A 22,056-nucleotide genomic window follows, 5' to 3' on the forward strand; every position below is an offset into this window, starting at 1 on the left:
AGGTCTCCTACACCATGTATGAATGCCCCACAGCTGAACTTTCCAGGGAAGGGGGTTTATGGCTGCGTAAGGTCTATTTTTAACCATCCACAGGTGCTGAGACACAAGAAAAGAGCATTTTAGAAAGAAGAACTTACCATAGGAAACTGGAAGGATTAGGGAGTACCATTTGATTGTTTTATTATACAGACTTATAGAAGTCAGAGGCCACAGAGAAAAGATAGCTCTTGAAACAGGATTTGAAGACAGTCAAGAGGTCACCAAGGCAAACAGCAGGGTATCTGTTACAGAAGCTAAGAATTATGGGACTCAGACTAGGAGAAAAAGGTCCAAAATTAAAAGTCCTCATCTCTCTCTATACATCATCACAAGTCAATACAAACCAAGTAATTCACAGAAATGAGAGAGAGGCAATGTTGTGTGTTTGTTTGCAAGCCCTGATGGATCTATTGGCTGGCATGCCCATTGTTCCCTGACATGCCCATGTCCATTGTTCCCTGACATGACATACACAGCATAGGTATCATGATGTATATAAGCCATGAAAAACTCTGGTGTGTTTCATTACCATGAGAAATGCAAGGTCTGGCTGCTTTTGACAGCTGGCGATGCTATTAGCTAGCCTTTTACATTGGTAGCTGAAGAAAATTCAGTCAACATATTTTAACCTTCTAAGCAATTCCAGCACATTGTGATCTTACCAAAGCAGCTGATAACAACTGAAGTACAAGCTCTGCGTCAGACAAACAGCAGCTGGGGGAAGGGAGCTCTGCTCTCCTTCCTCCCCCACGCCAGCCCAGCTTGTAGATCAAGCTTGTCATCCCTTTCAAGGGAAAAGACAATGACAACATCTTTCTTCCGCCAATAACAGAGAAAGAGGGGAGCTTACCACTGCACCAGAGTTTTACAGAGTGGTGAAAATACACGAAAGCACTCTACAGCTCTTAAGACAGCACAGGGAGAACAGCTCAAACCTACCTGGTGCTGGAACTGCAGCATAGGCTTTGCATTATAAACTGAATTAGGCTCTTATCCAAGACAAACTGTGAACTCTGATGACTTAATTTCAGCTCCTCTCTGCAGCCTTTCATCAGGACTTGCAAAGGTTCTTTCTGAGCTTTTTCAAAGTAAGGAAACCCAAGTGGTCTCCAATTTCAATTGTGCACTGTGATGAAAGTAGGCTGTCTGGGAGGAAAAGGGGGGTAAACTGGCCAGCTCTGTGAGTTCAGTCTGGGTCTCACATATGTAGGAGTGCAGGAATTCCTCAGCTTTGCATTTGGAAATGGGCCCAGGTCAGAAAGTAAAAATAGAAAAATGTGTATGCGATTCTAAGAAGCTCAGCTGCAAGGAAGGGGGAAAAAGTTTCCTGTAGACCTTGATTCAAGCTTTTTGGAAGTTTCAAGGACAAAGACGAAGCAGCTCGAGGGCTCCATTTCATTTTGGAAGTCATAACTCATTATTCTGCATGGCAGAAAACTATTCACAACATTTTTTTTTTTTTATCTCATTTTACAGTTTACTTAAAAAACCCACATAGACAAAATATACATATATAGTCTCCATGGTTATTTTATAGCAGGACCACACTTTAACCATTATTCTTTTAACACTAGAAAAGAAGAAAATATCTTGTAAATGGAATAAATGAATGGTATATAACACTGTTCCTTTAAGCTCCAGCCTTAGTGGTGAACAGCTGTATCATTTCTCTCAGGGAATACAGTTCTGCTTCTTTGCTCAAATATCCCCAGAATGGGCAAAACAGGTTTGCATGAGTACACGTATCAAAGAGAACTGAGCTTACAGTGGGATGCCCAAGTTATCTGCACACGTAAAGCTCATACAAATTCCCCGTATAGACCAGAGTACAAGCTAGATCCACCTCGAGAAAGTAAGTACAGAGGAAACCAAGGAATACTTAACATGGGATTAAAACATCCTGTCTGCTGGGTGGTGGGTTGTACAGGATTCAGCCAGCAATACCTAGCTGCACAGTGTTCTGTCTGTGTGTATGCAGCTATAGCTACACACAAAGGAGGCAGCTGTAGGTGGAGACACAAAGGCCAGGGCACAACTGTCCTTCTTTTTCTCCCCACAAAAATAGTCTGGCTGTTGCTGCTGCTGCCAAAGTAAGAAGCAGGGAGCAGGAGGAAGTGGCAGATGCCCCAGATGCAGCACTGCTGCTCCTTCCCTTTCCATTTCCCCACAAAGCATGACTGTCTAAAGCTTTCCCTGACATTCCTTTTCCCTTGGCTGTGTCCTTACTCCTCCCATGACAGAGAGGGCATGTACCCTGCACACCACACTTGGTGGAGAAACTAAATTTTGCCTAACAAAAGCAGCCTCGAGGTACCCCTGCAGTGAGGCCCCAGTGGTTTCCCATGCCAGACTCCTGAGAAGGTAGGCAGATAAGGGAAGAAATTAGATGCACGTTTTCCAAAACCATCATTTCCAACCTGTGATCACCACAAGCCCACAGGCTAAATGACCTACATAGAGTATGAAGAATAAGCTATTAGTGAATACCCTTGGTTTGGGAAAGAATTCACAGGTTGGAAGGGGTGAAACTCTTCTCTTATAATATAGCAAGATTAATTCTGCAGTTAAAATCTTCCAGCATTCAATAAGCAGACAACTGAAGCAAAGTGGTCCTTTCTCCTCACTTTCAGAATGGTCCACATAGCCAAGTCCCTTGATTTGAGGGTATGGATGCGTAATAAATCTGTCAGGCACTGTTACCTTGAAAATGTCTCTATTTCAAGCACTGCTGAGGGTTGTGCTGCTAAAGTAATGCAGCTGCTGGAGGCATCCCTGAATGTCCGCATGACCATGTCTGTGTCACAGGACAGCAGCACATCAGTAAGGTCATGTCCTTGGCTGTCACATTGCTTATCAACTCCAAATAGAAACCCAAACCTAGATCTCCTAAAATCTAGTGGAGAAATTGCTAGCCATGTAGCCAAAGTTTTCTAATCACTCTGTCTTAAAACTCTGAGGCTGGCACTAGTCATTCACTTCATTCACCTGTGCTGCAACCAAAAAGATGGGGTTTAAATTTGCACCAGAATTTGGTGCTGCTGAGTCACAGTTACTGAGCTCCACTTTGGTTTTGCTGCTTTCAAACTTCTTTTCCTGCTTTTTATGAAATCAATATTGTTTAAATGGTGTGAGTTTAAATGGGGCATAGCAGCCTAAGTTTTGCTGAGGAGTAACTAGTGTTTGAGGGTAAGGAAGAATTAATTACTTGAGCTACAAAAAAATGAATAAACATACTGTAAAAAGAAGCTACTCAAATATGGGCAGGTGACAGTCAAAGTCACAAGTATCATTGCAAAAGAGCTGCTAAAGTGGAATAATATTTATGCACTGCAAACAGATTTGTGCTGCTGAACAAATCTGACTCCTCTTGGGAGTATACCTTAGAAATATGTTCCTTTGCAGGCAACACAAGTAGGCAAACACTTTAGTGTGAAATAAAATGAAATATAAAACAATATAGAAGTCCTCAAATGGAAAAGCAAGAGGTAGATATTCTCTATTATCACTACTCAGGCCTCTTCTTTGAGGAAGGGTGACTGGGAAGGATATTTTCTACTATTGTTGCTATTTTTTATAGCCTCAGTGCCCCAGAAAATGAAAAGTGGGGATACCAAACATAATGAAGCTGGTAAGAGGAGAGCTTACAGTCACACTCATGTCCTCCTCTGTCTGCTAGTCATTAGTACCCACTTCCAAAACCATATCACTTTACTGTTTCCAGTACCAAACCTGCATTAATGGAAGTCTAACTGTGACAAGGTGTTGGTGTTCTGTGTACATTGATGTGACAGCTCTCAATAGCAACACATTCAAGTGTGGATCAAAAATGAGGAACCGTTCGAAAAATGGTTCAGCCAACCTGTTCTAGGGAGGATGAGGCATTTAGACACACAGGAAGACAGATATCACATAAAATACACTAAAACCTACATGCATCTGGCTATTTGTTGAGTTCCAATAGTATGTTCAACAACTTGCATGGGAATCTTCCAATGAAATTATTCAGGTCATTCCAAATTATAGCATCTCATTTTTCCACCCCAGTATTTACACATTTAGATTCCTTATGCAGCTCTTAAACCCTGTTGGGAAATTTTACCAGCAGGATGTATGGGATCTCTCATCTTTAGTATCTATAGCCAAGTGTCCATGACCTGCCCCATGGATATATAGATTGACCAGTTCTTTTGAGTATCCAAGGCCAAATTGTTCTGCTTCAGCATAGCTCAGGACTTCTTTGCCTCCACTGCTGTTATTCCCAAGATCACTAGGAGGTGAAGGGGAAGAACAAACAGGACAAATGTATTCCTGATGTGAGCCGATGAAACCTTATAACCTCATTTTCCCTCACACACATTTTAGGACTTGTCAGTTGAGTAACAGCTATTTACACCAATTATGAATTTGGCCGAAGATATAGAAATTAAGCAGCAGATTATATTCCATGGAGAGTACATTAAAAATAAACTCTGTGTGTGTGTGTGTGTGGCAGAACTGAGTCTTGAGTCCTTAATTATAGGAAACAGGAAATACTTTGGTTGCCCTCCTTCCCAAGACCAAAATTAGTTAATAATTACACCACTTCTTAAAGGTTCCTTCTCCCTTTGGCTTTACTGCCACTGGGGAGGGGGAGGGAAAAACTTAGGAGGGGGAGGAAACCAGGGATCACCATAACAATATGTAGGTGGAAAAAAGAGACATTAAATGTTCTAAGATAAGAGCAAGGAAAGCAGCACATGATAAAATCAGCTAGTCCTTCCCTTGTGCAGCACAGTAGGTCATTCAGGAGCATTCAGGAGAATTCTTTTGCTTCTGCTTTGTGAGGGGTTTTTGGGTTGGTTTTTTTTTTTTCATAGGCATATTTAGGAAGCTGCAGAGCATTATCAAAAGACATTCAGGAGCTGGGGTGAAGGGCAGTCTTAGCAAAGGTTTCCCCTTTAGTGTCTTTAAAGGGCCTGGCAATTTTCTCACAGAGATCCAGCTGGAGGTAGATATGAAGGGACAAAAGTTTTTCTTAAATGAGAACAACCTGGCACTCTTCTCTACTTTAAGGCATTGTCTCCTCTGTGTTTGCATTTCTTTCTTTTTAAACTAAACAAATTCAAAATTAACAACTCTTCTGGTAATCTGAGCCAGATTCCAAAAAATGTTGCATAAAAAAACCCGGTGGCAGCATTTAGTCTATTACAAGCAGTCTGCACACTCTCAAAACCCATTAAAACTCCTTTATTGACATTTTTTAGACCAGTATAATGACATAATTTGTACAACAGTATAGGTAAACAGTGAGAATCCAGGCCTGCAGCTTCATGGTGGAAAGAAGATTCACATCTTGTCAATACTGGGCAAAACAGGCTGCAAATGAAGATGTAAAATCAGGTTCATGTTTAAAACATCTAAACTAATATTGCTCTGGGAAAGAAACAACACATTAAGAACAATGTGTGAATATCCTCTGACAGCGCTAAGTGCAGAATATTGTTTCAATAGTGTAGTTTGCTCATATATGTAAAATAAGTAGGATTCAACTGGCTAATAATTTATCTGGTGACTTCTCAATCTTGAACCAAAAATATCCTAGAATGTTTCCAGAGAAGCTGATATCAGGCATCTACAGCAACTGTAAAATCTGCCCTTTTTCTGCTTTATACTGGCTGACAGCTCATCATAGTCTTGGCTCTGCAAAAGACATACATAAGTGATTAATTTAAAGCACAGCAAGTAATGCCATTAACATCATGTGCCTATGCTTTCCCATATTCAAGGGCTTACATTTGCCCAGTGCCCTTTCAACACAGACATACCTCTTGGGAGGGGCTTTGAGCAAATCTTATTTCAAAGAACGAAGGAGAGGAAAGAAAAGGATTTTTCTTCATAAAGGAAATTTCCCTGCCAGCAGCATAAAGCAGGGCTGTCCTCAGAGGCTTGCAGGATCCCCTCTCTTGTCTGGCAGCGTCAGGGCACTGCCCAGCTACAATAGCCACCACTGACTCTCCAGTTGTTGGCCTTGAACACTCAGCAGTATGATCAAGAGGGTTGGAACTGCAACTGAATAAAAGTTCCCTGAACAATGCAAATGAATATACAGTTGTTTTTTGCCACGCTGCAAAAGAAACCTCTGTGTTTGAACCTTTTATCTTCCCTCGAAGAGTCCTGGCCTTGTTTTCCCGAAAACCCTCAGAGAAAGGCCCCAGGGCTGAGGCAGTGAGCATTCAATTGCTGCAGTCTTCCAGCAAGTACCATTAACCCTTTGGCTGCTAATTCCCCTCCGCTGAAAAAAAAATAGATGTCTGCTCAGCATTTATCTGCTATCCTGATGTCCTTGAAAGTTCAAGGTTCAACAGCAGCCGAGCACTTAAGCAAGCACTTACTGCAGTTTGGTGGTCAAAAGGATAAGAGCTATTACCTCCGAGGGCTCCTTGAGTGTTTTCAGCCCTGCTGCTGACTCACTGGCTATCCCCAGGCAGCTCCCTCCAACTTTGCTTCACAAGGTGCACTAATATTGAATCTGTGAGGCTTACTTAACCAACTAGTGTGAAAAGCTTTGTATCTCTGAATAAGAGGAATCAATGTGAGGAAAAACACCTGATGTTACTGGATTTTCAACTGTAAACCCAACCAGCAAATTCTGGAGTGCAGCTATGCTGAACACACACATTCATCAGCAGGAAGCATTGATACTCTGGTCAGACAACAAGAGTGAAAATTTCTTATATCAATCTTGCAAAGAGTGTGCTCTGTTGCTGCAACAAAACAAAGCAAAACATGTTCACACAGCCTGATAAAGCTCCCCTTTATCCATGTGCTTACAAAGACAGTGGGCATAGGTATTTGGAAGTTAAATAGATTTGCAACACAGTGGTATAAAAAATGATATCACTCTTGGTGTTAAGTGGTAATTTCAGAATGTTGAAGAGAGGCTTTTAATGAGTTTACTGTTGGCTACCATAGAGAAGATGATAGGACTGGGATCCTGGATCATTAAATGCTTGGAATTATTATTCCTTTTAATATTGCAGCAGCCATAAGGGCCAACTCAGTCTCTGCTACAAAGGATCTTACAACTGAGTCTGTTTTTCCCAAAATTTGTTGCTCTTGTTTTTCTACTTCTGAGAACATCCAGCTATATTTCTGTTCTCTCAGACTCCATAAAAAGTTTTCAAGACTATATCTGGTGAGAAGATAATGTGGATGTTCAAGACACAGAATAGCCACCCACTGCATTGTATTATCTTCTGCAGCAAACCACCACAAAAGTAATTACTGTGGTAAAAATCCATCTCAGTGTTACTGAATGGTTATCAGATTCATCTAGCATAATTGTTAGAGACAGAAATCCCTTATGGTAAAAAAATAAATTGCCAGTGTACTCTGAAATATGCCTTCCCCCCATTCCCATTACTCTGGAAGAACTCTAAAGTATTAAACATGGGCACTAGACAAGCTGTACAAAGCAAAATGAAGTCTGAATTTCTGTTTAATGAGTCATCACATGCTCTCTTAGTAATTCTTTTATGCAAGAACTTCCTTAAAATGGGATCATTAATAACATGCTATTCAAATGCCTCAGATGAGTCTCAGGTTTCCACTATAAACACTCTTGCTTGTGATTACCGTTTGAGTAACAGGATTTGAGTGTTAGTGCCCTGCTTATCCATTAACAGGTAACACTTAGGATTCAACCCCTGGCAAGCTGTCTTACAGCCTGACTTGCTTTGAACTAAGACTGCTAATGCAAGCAGTTTCACTCACACACATACAACAGTAACTCCCTAGCAAGCTGCCTCTGAAGTCTGACACTGGTCTGAAATTTTTAAGCCCAATACGTTGGTTTCTCTAAGATTGTTTTCACTGCTCAGGAGGTAAAAACAGACATGGTTTTGTAAGAAATTACACTCAGTGCAAGTGGTCTAGAGGTCTGGGACATGGAACAGGGCTACATAGAGGATGCTGTGTTCCTTAGGTCCAAAAACCAGTATTCATATTCTAAGAAATTACATTTTTAGACTATGGAGCCTTCAACATTATTGCGGCAGTTCTTCATAGTGCCTTAAACTGAAATAAAATTCTTTGCCTCTTAACATATCAGGAGTGAAAGAAATTTATATCAGCTTCGGTGGCCAAGCCATAAACTGGTAAGGGGAAACATCAGAAGAAGAGTATGTTATGTTGCTTAGGAATACAGTGGATTGTTTCAGAGATAACAAACCAGCTTGATTCCACTTAGTATACAATATATTGGTTATTTCATGTTTTGCTAAAATAAACAATGCAAATTCTTCTGTATTAGTTGGCTATTTTTGATGCATTGTTGCCTAGCGTCTCATGAATTGTTGAATCAAAACGCTGTAGCATAAAAATCTCCAGGCAGATAGATCATCACTACAGAGCTTTAATCAGTTTACATCTCCTGTGGTCACATCAGGTGTTGGCTAAGACTTCAATTTCTGTTTTTTCCAACAATGACAAAACTGCTAACTCCTGCATGAAATATAGGTCATTTGGAGAGACAAATAACAGGTATAGAGATATATACTTACCTACATATATATTCAGGGAGGAAAAAAAAAAGGAAGAGGATCATAACGTATATATTCTTGTCTGGAAAATAAATGATGTTTGGATTTGCATGTACTGCTCTTGATTCCCATGAGGCAGTTATTAGAAGTTTTCTTCTCATATTTAGTCATGTTTGGAATTGTTTTCAGGATGTTTAGACTCTTTTCTTCAAGTTGTCACCAGCTCATTACCACAGAATTACATTTTACAAACAAGAGCTGGCTAGAGCCAACTTGGCTTGGCTACTGCTGCCTCAGGGAATTTCTAAAAAATTATAATTTCCCTGCCTTTGGAAATAGACAGGCATGGACCCAACTGCAGGCAATCTCACCTCTTTACTGCCTTTCAGAGCTGAAGCAAGCAGGTTTTGTTTTCTTGGAGGAATTCTGTTATTTGAAGAAAGAACATACATACAGAATATTTTTGCCCCCGAAACACAGTACATCTGAGCAGACATGAAATTTCATCTTAATCACTCTCAAAACACAGTGCTGTACAATGAGGTCCTCGCTGCATTCCCCTTGAAAGAATTATTGAAGCTGGGTGGAAGAAAAATTTCTTTCAATGCAGTGGTGAATCACACCATTGCAAGCAGTACTCAGTAGGACCCTGAGAATGTTCAAAGCAGCCCAAGTCCTTATCTTTTCCAAAAGAAGCGAAGGTGATCATGGCACCTACTGCAACTACATCCTTTTTCCTTAAGGGTCCCTGAGACTTAAACCTTGTTACATTCATGATTGGCCCATCTGCACCTTGCTTGACTACAATTTACCCACCACTAATCCTTACACACACACATAAATACACACACACATGCCTGCACTGTGATAATGTCATAATTAGCAATTGATCTTTTTGTCTAACAAAAATTATCTTGCTGCTGCCTTTGATCTTTCTGAAAGTGTCCCATCTCAGCTTCAGCTTCATAAACTGCCTTCAAAACTGCAGCCTCCACTTCCCTATGATTCTCCTTTTTGCAAAGGACTTGCAAAGATCTCCCCAGAGAAGAAAGTCCTAGCTTTATAGAAAATTAGAGGCAAACTTTAAGGGGTGGTCTGACCACATGATCGCTCAAAGGTCCAAATGATGTGCTTTTTCTTATAATTACAGTTAGACAGTAAGTGCTGTTTAGTGATAAATTAAGTCAGCACATCTGAAGTTGACTTGGCATGATAACAGGATATTAATCACTAAATAGCCATCATTTACCTTCAGTTAAAGCATAAATTTCAATTGTGAATAGATCAAGCCAAATATAAGCTTATTCCTAAAGCAACCTACAGGACAGACAGATTCTCAGGCAGTGAGAGCTTCCAAAGTTTAATTAAATTCAGAGCTACATCAATTAACGCTAGCTGAGATCTGAGTCCAAAGGATCATCTGTGGAGTAAATCAACACAAGTTACCTTAATATCAGTAAGAATATCCACATTGTTTGGTCTGAGTGAACAGGGCCATATTCTGATGCTTCTCCAAGGTGGAAATGTACAAGCAGCTTCTCTGAAGTCTGCAGAATAATTCCCTCACAATCATGCTCTAAGTGTAATTGGCTACCTACAGTTATAGGTAATATCAAGTTAATTCCAAGTTAGTAAGACCTCCTGCAAGAGAAAGTCAAAGAAGGTAAGCCTTCACTCAGATTACACAAACAAAACCAATGCACCCAGCAACATCGAGTGTTCAGTCTTCAAATGGACCTCTAGGCCAAGCTTGTGAAAACCAGAAAAGAACAACTGTCCTCTTGAATAATCTTCAAAGCTCAATGCAAAATTCCATGCTTGGTGGAAAATTCTTGAAAAATATAGTAACTATTACGAATAAAAAATGAAAATGTTTTAGAAGCTTTCTAGTGAGGTATATTTGCTATTTCCTTGCTCATGCTCATCCTCATTCTTTTGGGAATGATTTCAGACAGCATAGTGCCTGTGAAAGCAAGAAATCCTACTTTTCAATCTTTGCTGTCATTTTCTCATAAGATTTTGGTCAGAAAATGAGACTAAGATTTCACAAAAATGCTTGCAACATTTTTGTCATGGTCTCATAACAGATAAAAGTGTGTCAGAAAGTTTGAAAAACATTAAGAATGTGCCTCTATGCTGTCAAGAGCATCCCCCTTCTTGATGAGCCAAGACATGTACTACTCCCACATTCACACTTCTGCCAAAAGCTCTGCAACCTTTTCCCGTGGGAAGTCTTAAACCTTGAGCTGGGAGATTTTCCCTCTGCATTAGGTAGAGCACATCCTTTTACCACGATAACAGAAGTGCTACTTATCTTGGAAACAGGCTGATCATTTGAGCACTACATCATCTGAGTACTTTTAGATGTTCAGCAGCTGAAGTGTCCTATTGTGGATCATTCCCTTGCAGAACAAATGTTGCTGTCTGAGACTGTTCCAAACATTTGTTTGGCACACAAGCATTCCCTCTCCTTTTGAATCAGTATTAAAAGCACTGTCAGCTCATTAATGGATTTTTTTTTTACTTTTCTTTTGGCAGAAATGAAACTATCACTGAAGGAAATATCTTGTAAACATTGAAACAACCACAACAGCATTCCATGCGCACACGCTGGAAAACAAAACCAAAATAAAAGCAGCCTTTTGCAATGAAACGTGTCTTTCCTGAATCAGCAAAGACTCCTGTGACCTTGCAGCCGTTCTTTGGAATAGCCACTGAAAGCTGCGTGAATCAAATAACAAAATAAAAGAACTGTAGTGCAGAGGACATATCTTCCAATGTTAAAGGAGAGCCACTGCTCTGAAAACACCAAGAACTGAAATCTTATCCATAGATTGACTTGTATATAAATGTCACCATGCCTGCTTCAAAGGCCACATTTCCGAGAGAACTCAGCTTCCCTTAGAGAAATTCAGTAAAGATCAGAGTTTTAAAGGCCTGAGGAAACTGGATTTTCAGTAGAGCTTATTCCAGAAGGCGACCATTGATACTTAGATAAGACACGGGTAACACAAAAAGTTTATACATAAAAAAAGTCCTTCTGATAGATAGCATGATGAGCATTCTATGTAGAAACATAAGAATGTGCTTGTCTTTAGTCTCCTCCTCATCTTTTCCCCATTTAGATTGTTTTATTCTGAGAAACTAAAAGCATTTAAATTCAGCTTGATGTACTCTAGGTATGAAAGGAAATAGACTTTATCTGAACTCCATAGGCTCTAAATAGGCACTCTCTGTAAATAATTCTGTACCTTTCCTTCCATTACTGGTTATCTTTGACTGTTATTTTTTTCTTTCCTAGGTATTTTGATGAAAGATGTGCTATAAATATACGTGTGTTTTTCCAGAACATGTCTGATTTGGATGAAACATTAAAAAATCATTTAAAATCCTAGCCACTGAAATAAACTACCAGGAAAAGGCCTTTCTCAAGTACATTTCACTTTAAAGCACCTAGTCCTCACACGACAAGGCAGGGGAAATAAGAAGTTGAAACTGGTCCAGCCTTCAAAAGATCAATATGACTTGCTACCTCATATCTGTGTCTTTTGGGTATGGCTAAAAACTGAATTGCCTTATTTAGATGATATTTACATGTATGTACAAGAACAGGGAATGGAACATGCTTATCAAATTTAGACTCTGTGCTTTGGAAAATAATGCGTTAAGATTAGTGTTTTGTTAACACCAGAAAATCAAATAATTTTTTAGATCCATGCAAAATCAGACATTTGACTGCAAAAGTATAAAACTTGAATAAAATACAGTTTGTGTTCTTTTGATTCACTGTCTAAGGTTGGTTTGTACTTCCAGGCTTGTAAGAAAGGCTAGATAAAAATTCTTTTAACAAGAAGTCAGGTGCTTGTTTAAAAGTAACAATAGTTTGGGGAGATAAGGTAGGTAGATAGATAGACAGGTAGATAGATACACAAATATAGAGAGGTGCTGTGACTTAGAATGAAAATCTCTGAAATGCCTTAGCCTCAGGTGCTCTCAGTCTCATGACAGATTTGTGATATGGACTTTGCCATCAATCAAGAAGAAAACTGGATCTAGAACTGCCATGCAATGTACGGGATAGTTTCTCCTAAGGTGCAAGGTTTATGTAAGATAACCATCTGTCTCACTCATGCTTATAACAGTTTGGGCAAAATAACTGTGCCCCTCTTTCTGTCTCATAGCTGTCAATATCCGCTGAGCAGCCAATGATTCAGACACGCTGAGTAATTATCTAGACCAGACCAAATTCTATGCATCTTACTTATCAAAGATCACAGAAAATCTGGAGCTTGTTCTGATGTCCTCACAAGAGTGCCTGCAACAACAAATGAGCCTGCAATGCATTTGCAAGAAATTAAATCACTGAAAGGAACAAGTCTTCCTGGTTTCATATACACATTTTGTGAAGCTTTGACTCTCTTTTTGGACCATATTACCTTGTGACTTCAATATTGTATAAGAATATTCATTAACTCCTGGTGCAATTAGTCCAGAAAGAGGCTAAAGGGAATATGTCCCCTCCCCTCTATATTTAATGTACCCATTTAGCAATTCAGTTGCCAAAATTTTGTAGAGATGCTTGAAGGCATTGTTAAGCTTTTAGTTTTACACTGGGAATTGGACAGGCAATAAACACCCCAATACAGGCATAAAATATTATTTGGGAAAAGCATGGCATCCCTGATGTAGGTCAATTATTAATGAGCTTGGCTATGAATTAGTGCATTTCAGTTGCAGAAAACAGTGACACAGTCTAGAATATCCTGGAACACTTGAATAACTAGTCCCATTTCCAGCAGAACAGGGAAAGTTTTGGTTACAGCCCACATTACTTCCTAGACCTTAACATGACAAGGAAAATATTACTTTTATTGAAGTCTTTCAACTAAGGGAAGGGATAAGACTTCATATTACAAAGTCTTAGAGAGCTGTGTCTCACAGCAGACCTCAGTATAAGTCTGGAGAACTGATGGTCTCTATTCTTGCTAGTTTCCCAAGATCTCTGTTGTTCCATAGAGTGATATCTGTCTTAATTTTTTTGCCAGTGTCAGCAGGTTTCAGTCTCCCAGTTCTGAGGGAAGCAGTTCAGGATGTATATTTGTTCAGGTTTGCTTCATTTCACAATATTGCTGTCTCTCTCTGATCTAATACATTTAGGAATTTGTAGAATCATAGAATCAAAGAATCATGGAATAGTATGTGTTGAAAGGGACCTTCAAAGGTCTTCTAGTCGAACCCCCCTGCAATGAGCAGGGGCGTCTTCAACTAGACGTTATGTCATATCCACTGTCGTATTTATCTGAGTACTTTTCTGCTGTACTGGAAAAGTTTTAATTTCCACAGAAACCAGCCCTGGAAGGAAATTTTCCAGAATTTTACTGGGGAAGGAAACCTTGAAAGTATTTTTCCATACAAAACAGATTTCAAAGAACTGTCAGTATCTAATCTAGTGAACACTACAACTATTGCTTCATCCCTCCTTATTTCAGAATGACCTCCTAAACCATTATTATCAGTACGGGTTATGTCCAGTCACAAAGCCTACATTTTTCCATTTGAAATACTATGAGAAATAATCATGTCATGACATTAGAAAATATGTTTTCCCTGAAGAAAAGATGACCGAAATTCCATGAAGTCAAAAGAAAACTAAAATTTCCTCTCTAACTTCACCTATGTTTTCAATGTGCCTTAGAAAAGTAAGTGTTAGCAAACTTGAATACCCGAGTTTGAAAAAGGGGATATTTGAGCCACTGGAAAATGAGCAACACAAGAAAAAAGCATCTCTCATTTGAGTCTGAAATGGTACATGTCAAATTATAATGGAGTAGGAATAGGAGCAGACCTTTCCAGCTTTAACAATATTTAGTTAATTTATACTTTTCTCGGGTGGTTTACATAAATAAATACACAGTGACTTGCACACAAAAAGGTTGTATGGTCACATGTCAGCAACTTTGGAGGCTGATGAAGGTCTCACATATCACTTGGATATCATCATAGAGCTGGTAAAAGGAACAAGGAAATATCCACATTCATCTGTTCCTTTTCTTTTCCAGGCCAAATCATAATGAATCATCGCCATCTCTTTATCAACCTTGTATCTGTCACTGTCTTGAAAGGGCAGGGGGAGAACTGCAGCAGAAGAGACATAGCAGTCAGCTGCATCCTCATACAGGTAACTCAGGAGAACTGCTGACATCCCCCAGATTGACAGCTGCCTACACAGGGCATTACATCACTGCACTACGCGCTCATTAACCAGGTGCTGTCAGGAGCGAGAAGCTAAGAGAAAGGAAGGTATAAATCATGTTTACAAACCACATGTGCGATGTCTTTCAGTCCATTTGTGGTCTTTCAGTGGCTCTATTTAATATTCTGTACATCTGCTTGGGGTTATGTTATTTTTTTTTGGTTTGGGCTTGTCTTTTTTTTTTTTTTTTATCTTCCATGGTGTTTCCAATCATATCAGCTACAGAATTGCTTACATTGAGGTATCCATAAATTATACTGCAGCCTAGGAGTTTCTAGTGTGTGAACAAAAGGCACAAATGCAAATGCAAGATGTTTAATTCACTGTTTATGTGTGATGTTACCCAGGTGCCAGTGACATCCTTCTGACCAGCGGAGAGGCACAAGGGACCAACCCAACATACATTTTTAATGTGATCAGCTGTGACAGCACATACACAGAGCAGACCTTGCGGCCTTAAAGCCATCCTTTTGGAACACTTCTAGGGGCCCAGAAGAAATGGTTTAATTAATCTTCTTTTTTTCAGGATTGTGGCTTTTTTTTTTTTTTAATATAAATTATGTACACTGAAAACCTGCCAATTATAGCAAATTAAGGGACTTGGCAAGTGCATCCCTTGGAGACAGATGGTAAATAACATTCAGATTCTGAGTTGAAATAGGGCTAGTGATTAACTGGTACAGGATAGAAAAGCAGTCCAAATAAATGAAATAAAAGGGTTTGATATGAATGCAAGTACCTTAGGTTCCTTTTTTGTGTGTGTGATAATAATGGCACCAAAAATATTGATGATTCATAATTAATATGCTGCAACCTCTGAGTGGCAGCAGGATTCCAGATCTTTAGCGCTATTTTAAAAAACAGTGCCAGTTGTTTATTTTGCTTTCACGAGACTGCAAACAACTGTCATTTCATCCTCTCTGGAGGATCTGCCAGTTAAAAAGACAAGAGTGCAGCCTCACAACAAAGAGGAAGTGCCCCTGTGAGTTGCAGAGGACCACAGGCAAAATTTCAGAGGAAATGGGTCCTCCTGAGGTGTAGGCTTATATGATATAAGAGTAGAGGTACCTGAGGAGAGTGCATTTGTTTCCAACTTGAGCTGCAAATGAAACAGGAGTTACGACCTCAACCTCATCACCCACTGACCATTTCTCCGTTTCAAAAATTCACTGCACCTACTGTTCAGAATAAACCTGCAGTCCCTGGCACAGCAGATGTGGTGCTGATCAGAAACACACTGGCAGAGCTGCAAGGGGCTGGGAAGATCTCACAGTACCTGTGTGAGCTCTGTCTGGGAACAATGATTATTGCTAACCTGTCAGTTTCAGCAGCACTAAAATACACCAAATCTAATTTGGCTTAAAAATGCAAAAGCACAGAGAGATATTTTTAAGAATCCAGCCAGAGATAAAAAAAAAATGACAAAGTCAAGAGTGTGTTAGTCATTTAATTCGTACTCTGCTTAGGATACTAAATTCAGGAAATGACTCAATCATGCACACAATTACAGCTATTTTCAGACCATAAATGATGCAGTACGCCAATGCTGATGCAAAAACATACCACAATTAGTTTCTGCAAATGCTCTTGCAATAAGGCATCATTTCCAAGGGAGCATTCAACCTAATTATGGCAACAGCATGCCTCAGGGCACGCCTTTCTGTATGATTTCATTATTATTTGTAGGGTGACCTGACAATGACGCCACCAGAGTGCTGCTTCACCTTGCATGCTCCCAAGCACATGATAAGAAGGTTAATTGCTTTGATATGTGTTTAAAGGGTCCATTTTTCTTTAGATGTTAGAAGTACACAAAGCAATCTAGTTACCGCACTTTTCAAAGTAATACTTACACTCAGGAAGAATTAACATGGAATAATGTTTACATATGACTGAGAAATTGGAGACAACAGTAGATGATGGAATTTTTTCTAAGAATTGGATTATCTATTCAAGAAAATTTGACATGTCATTTAGCGACTTTTCTTACAAACAAGTGGCCAGAGCTTTAAAGAAAACACATAAACAATAAAGCCACAAGAAAAATATCTATTCAACTTGTTCAGATTTATAAAAAAATCAAAATCCAGAAAAATTCACAGTAAACTTTAAGATTAAAATCTTGGCTCTGAGGAAGTGCCAGAGCTCCTGTTAGATGCATTAAGACTAGGATGACAGGAAGAATCTGCATCTTTATCTCAGCTGCCATGCTGAAATTAAGTGTAACCCACTGCTAACAAGAGGAATCTCTGACTCTTCATAAATCCCTCCAATACTCACTCAAATGCAATAAGCCAGAGCTATAGGAGCCAGATTTTTAAATGAGGGACTCCAGTTTTCCCTTAAGAATTATTTCATTCATAGCCTTGAATACTTTTTCCTTCTTAGTTCTCAATCCAGGCTGCAATATGTCAGTGATATCAGATTTTCCTTATGCTGGAAAATAAATTGAGCTCAGGCAGATTATCACATTACATAGCAACATCAGACTGATTAATATTTTTCATGTATTTACAAAAATTCTGAAAGTTTAAATTATATTTTTTAGACTTTATTTTTAAAGTTCTGCATTTCTGATTGCATACACTCAAGATCTTTCCAATTACAAAAGATATCTTGCTAGCAAAGTATAAGTCACAGAAACTTGAAAGCACTGACTCAACTAAGAATTACATTTGAGTCAGATCTGTGAATATTGCCATGAAATTTCAAGGAACACACGGGAAATCTCAAATTTCTCTGATACGTCTCAATTACATGAAAAACTTGGCAATTGCAAATTTCTGTTTCTAGCATGCCATTATATCAACACATCTTATATATTCAGACTAGTTTCACTTAGTACTTCCCACATGTGACAAAAGGAAAGGCCTAAATATTTGTGCAGTGTGAACAAGTCTATCCTGCAGAAATTTCCAGTCTCTAACATGCAATATTATATCCCTTCAAATTCTACTCTCTTTTAACCCTTTTGATCAAATGATGTTTAAGGGAAAAGTAGGCTTTGAGATGTAGTTCAAAGAGATCAGCAGAATGAGGAAAGCTAAAGATAATCTGAACAATAATAATATTCCTAAAATTTCCACAGGGCAACATTAAGGTAATTTTAAATATTGTATAGCCTTTTCTTTATGCATGGGTAAGATCGCTAAGAAATCCTGTTAACTGATTTTTATTTGTTTTTTTGGTTGGTTGGGATCTTTTTGCTTCTTAAAGGAAAATATTTTATGAGATCAGAAAAATAAGACATGGGACCATTAAAGGCAGGGTGGAGGTGGAGGGTGTTCTTCCGAGGGAGAAAACAAGATTATATTTGCTGGTTAAAGGCCAGAACAAGAATTCTGGAATAATAAGAACAGTTTTGTTTATTCTGTTGTGTTTGGTGTGGTTTTATATATATATATATATATATCTTTGGTTGTTTGGTCAAGAACTGAGCAAACACTGCAAAGCAACAGTTCACAAACTTTTTTTAGTTCTGAACAGCTGTTTGTTTTAACTATGTTCATGTGCCTTTTTCATTATTTTACAGGAAATTTTTTTTTTTCCATGTGTATGACTGCCTGGAGAATGGCTGCTCTCCACATGAATGCCAGTGCTCTGTTGAACAAAAGGCTAAAAGGCATGACTTTTCCAGGCTAAAAGGTAGGGCTTATCTGGTAAAGGGCAGGAAGTCTATTGTGTGACTTAAGCAACCAGTCACAAATTAGAGAGAAATAAGTAAATCAGGTAAAATACATTTGTATTTGTTGCATGGCAAACATTTTTTATTAAAACTTGCAGTATTAGACATTTGACATTGGCTAAGAACATTTTTTGAATTCCAGGAAGGGTAAAACTCAACAATTTAATCTTCCCAACACATTCTTGGTCCCTTCCTAATTAATATTTAAAGACATATAAGCTGGAAAACATAATACTGCTAAAGCTGTATTTTACTAGCTTTTTAATTTGATTATTTGAGTAATAACACTGCTATCATCATATCAGAGTTTCACTGTGCTTGCTTCTCTCCTTGATCACCAGCTAAAGATGGCCACTGCCCTGAATAACTGGTAGTTCAACAGGAAGATAAAGGAAAACAGCTGGCTTCGAACAGCAGATGGGTGGATCACATGGTAATAGTGAGAGCATAATTAACACAAGCATCATCAGTCACAGCACACCAGCTGCCAGCAAACCTGCACACACCGCTTTTGTGTTGTTTTGGCTTCTTCTTCAGAAAAAAATCCCTCTTTAAACAAAGTTGAGATCTCAAGGCGGCTTTTTCTGCTTAACTCGGGACTCTTGCCGAGTAGCTCTCCAGCTGTGTGAACCCTGGCCCTGCCACAGCGTTATGTAAACTATTGATGAGCTCTCTGAAAAGATACAAATCTCAGCCAGGTCTGATGATTCCCCTGAGCTGTGAGAATTAGATTAAAGCAGGAAGCCAAACACACCAAAGGGGAAAAAATATGAGACTATGATTCCTTTGAGAGAATAATGGAAGGAACTGTATCACAGCAGTGCAGAAAACAATTTCACAAGGCGTAAATGAATGCAGGAAAGAAATCCTAGAGCACTGCTTTTGTGTTTGGACATACGTGTTGCCTCTTGACTCAGATTTTAAGTGGTTCCTTTAAAAGTAATTTAAGAGTTTCATTAAGGATCTAGATGGTCCTTTTATGCACATTGTCATCTAAAGGTCAGGGACCTGGAATGTTCCTCAGACGTACAAGTCAAGTGAGTTCTCCAGTCATATCTTGATCCCTGCTGGAATGAAACCTAATTACACTCTATTCGGCTTCACTGTATCACTGCTATCCTTGAGAAAGAAACCTGAGCATTGTGGCCTTAAGAGCTTAACATGGTATGGTCCTGGCCATATGCCTGGATGATGAGAGGAACAGGATTCAGCAGGGCACACTGCAGCACATGCTTAACACACAATTCCTCTATACCCATAAGGTTCCCTGTGACATATGTGGCTGGACTTCTACCAGGAACAGATGATAACAACCTATTTTGATGCAATGTGTTAGCATGTTGGTTTCTTACTATTGCATTAATTCTCCTCCTCCCTCTCTGTCTCACCCAACTGCATGTGTGTGCATACATTGTATACCTACCGCAACCAGATCAAGAAGTACTATGGTAGTACCAAGCCAACACTTGTGGAGTATGACATAATGTAATTGAAGCAATTCCACTCTACTGAAGAATTAACCATATTGCTGAAAATAATAAACAAATTCAAAGCTTCTCAGATCTTAAAAAAAAATATATTCTTCTGCTTCTGTTTTCACACATTTATTTGTCTTCCCTATTTACCAGAGTATTTTAAAGAGATGTGTCAAAATATCATCAGATGGGCTATTTTAGTATCAGTCAAAATGGAAATGAGAACTTTCAGTTGCTTATCAAACATACTATAATTAACACTCACATGTTTGTGAAGTTCACTTCTCGCTTATCTAACAAACAGAACAACTGTGAAATAAATATTAATAAAATACTACTGAAACTAAAAAAATGATTGAGAGTTTTTCTACAACTTGTTTCTGTGTTAAAAACTATTTGGCTAAAGTAACAGTTGTTACTTTAGTAACAGGAACAAGTCAAGTGCTGTAAATTTTTTACATGGAAAAATGTTGAAAGTACTCTGAAGATGTTAATTATTTATTATTTCTTTTTTTATTACCACAAAAAGAAAATAACTCTTCAGTTACAATCTAATTCTTACTTTGGAATGCTTGATTTTTATTTGTAACAGTGATCAAAAATCAAACACTTCATGATTAACTAAATGATATGTTTCAAGTTTTTTAATGGTTTATTAGAACATGACAAATGTTTCCTTCTTAGCTTTAACTAAGATTTTCCAATACTGGTAGAAGGCTGTTCATAGTCATTGCTAAAGGTGTGTTACCTAAGTGAAGAAAAATAAATAGATTATAAATTTATAAACCAAATGAGCAAGGATATATTCTGGAACAAAAATAAATTTTCACTTACTGGATTAATTTTCACTAGGAAGTGATCTGTCCTATTCACTTCATTTCCAGTATGAATGGTTTAAGCCATGATATTTCAAGAGCTAGCCAAAATTACAGTCTACAAAGTTTTAAATTAGGTTCCCAACATTTCTGTAAAGCAGGTTTTCAATTGCTAGCATACAAGGAACAGAATAATTTATAAATTAGTGCCCAAAAGCATGTGACACTGTGTTCTTGATTAATATGTTCTTTGTAGTTTTAGAGGGGATATTCTGACTGAAGATGTTGATACAGTTACTCATTAATTAGTCACTTATCCATGCTTTTATGATTTAACATTTGAATGAATCAACACTTAGGCAAGAGCTATTACTCATTTTTTCTAATAGATGTAGTGAAATATCAAAAATTAAGGGAAGTGATCATGGTCACACACAGAAAGACCAATAAAAGGAGTCCATCTTGAACAATCAGTGGATCAAATATGCTGAACAGTTGTACACCCCAGTGAAAGAAATCAGTCATAACTGCACAGAAGCTTTGAAATCATATTTCCGGTCATAAGCATAAATGCCAGTTTTCTAACTATGCTTTAAATCAGGATTTTTTTCACTATTTGTCTCTACCAAAGAACTTCAAGGAAGGTCGGAACAATCAGTCTCAAGGAACAAACTTTTATTGACAGAAAAAGAACAAAATTTTCCTTTAGGAGTATTTTCCTATTTCCCCTTCCCCAGCCCAACTGACTACAAACACCGCAAAAATAGTTTTGTTTTTAAAGTAAACTGGCATTTACTTTTTCAAATATGTTCATTTACAAGTGTCAAATTTAATCTCCTGGTATTATACACATACTTTTGGGTGATAGTCTCTATCGTCCTTTTTGTAAATGAAATTCAGTTTGCATACTTTAAATTTTCTTTCTAAAACACTTGGTTTGTGTTAGTTTTGAGCTGACTGAAAGACTACTTCTTACAACAAATTAAGACAGCAGCTTTTCAGAAATACCTCTATCTATCACAGAGAAAAGATCTTCCTGGGCTACAAGGATAACCAGACTATGTTGGATACAATGTTTAATGGTATATTAGCTGAGCTGTGTACTTTACTACATCACCTTGCAAAAACATCGTGGTACACAGTTCAGGTTGTGACAAATATCTGAAGTGTATCTAAAAACCAGTTAATATACCACACCATTTTTGTACAGATTACGATGTCCTATGGAAACACATACTCTGTTGCATCATTTGGGAAATAGAAGACAGTA

At 38.3% G+C, this 22,056-nt stretch overlaps 1 long non-coding RNA gene across 1 annotated transcript in view; it reads right to left on the reverse strand.

The window, feature by feature from the left end:
- Positions 1 to 5,250: 5,250 nt before the first annotated feature.
- The window catches only part of LOC133278305 (uncharacterized), a 62,531-nt gene continuing 45,725 nt past the window's right edge, over positions 5,251 to 22,056 (reverse strand). The window contains exon 2 of the long non-coding RNA XR_009746512.1: positions 5,251 to 5,718. This is a non-coding gene — a long non-coding RNA (uncharacterized LOC133278305). The remainder of the gene's footprint in view (positions 5,719 to 22,056) is intronic.

The sequence above is a fragment of the Pezoporus flaviventris genome, unplaced genomic scaffold (genome assembly GCF_033815535.1).
Source record: "Pezoporus flaviventris isolate CSIRO_AGI_PZ_B2104156 unplaced genomic scaffold, CSIRO_AGI_Pfla_v1 ptg000066l, whole genome shotgun sequence".
NCBI classification, from domain to species: Eukaryota; Metazoa; Chordata; class Aves; order Psittaciformes; family Psittacidae; genus Pezoporus; species Pezoporus flaviventris.